General features: G+C 41.4%; 1 protein-coding gene across 1 annotated transcript in view; it reads left to right on the top strand.

Moving 5' to 3' along the window:
- The window catches only part of LOC117500181 (kinesin-1 heavy chain-like), a 26,430-nt gene extending 24,681 nt beyond the window's left edge, over nt 1–1,749 (top strand). Inside the window, 1 exon segment of the mRNA XM_034152940.1 lies at nt 1–1,749. This exon segment is cut by the window's left edge and continues 1,056 nt beyond it. The gene's annotated coding sequence lies outside the window, so the exon portion shown is untranslated.
- The last annotated feature ends 365 nt before the right edge of the window (nt 1,750–2,114 follow it).

Genomic DNA, 2,114 nt, shown 5'->3' with positions numbered 1-2,114 from the left:
TTTATATCTCTCTGCACATTGGAGCACATAGGCTGCAGCGAATAGACTGAGATAGCACACACAACGCTGGTCCTGTCCTAATACACACACACACACACACACACACACACACACACTCACTCATCTCCAGGACTTTTAGTTGTACCTGTATCATGATTTCTTTTCAAGGATGCCTCGCCTCTGTTTATTGCTTTTTTTTTTTGTTCCCCCTCCACACCCTTTTGTTGTTGTTGTTGATTCTTATCGATTTAGACCCTTTAACTTCCCCTCTTTTGGTTTGTAAATGTGCAGAAAAGTGTTTTGCTGGGTTTAATGTACTGTACCTCTTTCATTGTTCCATAGACGTTGTGTAGATTCATATTTGAAAGGCGGGCAGGGGTGTGAGTCGATGGGTCGGACCCTCGCCGCTGATCAGCCAGTCAGGAGAGCAGGGTCTAAAATTGCACAACAATCTTCTGTCATCACCTGTAAGAGGGGTTTATTTAACTAAATCTAGTCAGGGGGTGTGTAGGATGTTTTATTGTCTTTTTGTTGTGTTTTTAATTCCCACCACAGCTCCCTTTTCTTTTTGTAACCCTGTGAAGCCCCACTGCATCGGCTAAGAGCTTGTTGTGATTGTAACCCCAGCGTGAGAACACTAACATCTTGTGTAAGTGCAATATACTGTAAGATACACTGTATATCGTGTGGGTGTGTTCGCTTGCAGTGGTAACCCTGCCATATGGAGTCACACAAAAAAAGTACTGCCCCTTTTTCTTGTTAGCTTCTGTTCCGCTAACTTTTAGCTCTCAATGTATTTTCTCATCGAGGGCTTCTCTCATTGCCATTTCTCAACACTCTGAAACATGATACAGGAGTCTTCCTAGGACATATTGTAAGATGAAAGAATATCTACTACTTTACTCGACAGTAAACTCCATTTAAGATGAAGACGCGTGCAGTGGTAGATATTCAAATGACAATATTAACAGAAGCTTTTTACAAATACACCGTAAAGAAAACTGCTTCTACAAATAGTTTTTCGGCTACTGGAACCGATCTAGCTAGGATTGCGTCTCTCTAAAAGATGTCATACTAAACCTTGTAACAGGAAGCGTTTAGTTTAATAGCACTTCCTCACAATACCTGCAAACACTCCATGTGTGGCTGTTTTTCGACTGGAGGAATTAGTCGTTTCCAACGCCCTGTAAAATGGAATTGTTTGTTGAAGGCAAATAATTGAAATAAGAATAATGACTTTCTACAAGCTGCAGGGCGGAGCAGCTCCATGTATCTACGACAGGACAGTGTTTGTGTCTATCGAGATGGTTTATTCCATCGGTGTAATCTTCTAGATTAGTTGTGACTTTGCAGCTTGGACCTCAAAATGTTTATCCTTTGACCTACCACCAAAACTGGATATGAAATGGGGGGGGGGGGGGGGGGGGGGGGGGGGGGGGAAGAGAGGGAAATAGTCAATGAAATACAGCAAATAATATTTGAGGTCTTTACCTAAATTTGATTTTGCATTAATTCTAAATAAAAACAAAAGTGTAGCCACTTTTTTTATTACTGTGTAATAGTTGGTCAATTTTTAAAAGGACAGTTTTGAGGATCTATCAGTGGACAAGGTACTGGATCATTCCTGGAGAACTGGGGCACACATAGCAGCGCTCCGAGGAGAACGGAGAGGGAAGTTCATGAAATCACAGTTTTGGATTGATTGCATGATGTAAATGTATGTGTGATTAAATAATTATGAGAAAACAATTGCTTCTCTTTCTATTTTGTTGTGTTCGTTTGAAGTCTTCCTCATTATTCAGGGAGGCGTGTGGGGGAGTGGACTAGTGCGTTGGTGTTCGGATCAGGAGAGCACAGGTTCAAACCCCACTGCAGTCAGCATGTCGTTGTGTCCCTGAGACACTTCACCCCAAATTGCTCCTGTGGGGATTGGCCACAGTATTGAGTAAGTAAGTCGCTTTGGATAAAAGCGTCTAACAAGTAACATGTCATGTAATTTAGCAGACAGTCATTGTGTGGTGTCACACTCACAAATGCTTTTTTACTGAAACCTAGTACTTTTAATCTAGGTTAAGGGTGCTCATATTTCAGTGTATTATTTTTGGTTTATACCC

The sequence above is a fragment of the Trematomus bernacchii genome, unplaced genomic scaffold, assembly GCF_902827165.1.
Source record: "Trematomus bernacchii unplaced genomic scaffold, fTreBer1.1, whole genome shotgun sequence".
In the NCBI taxonomy this organism is placed as follows: domain Eukaryota; kingdom Metazoa; phylum Chordata; class Actinopteri; order Perciformes; family Nototheniidae; genus Trematomus; species Trematomus bernacchii.
This window is presented reverse-complemented; position numbering and strand designations above follow the sequence as displayed.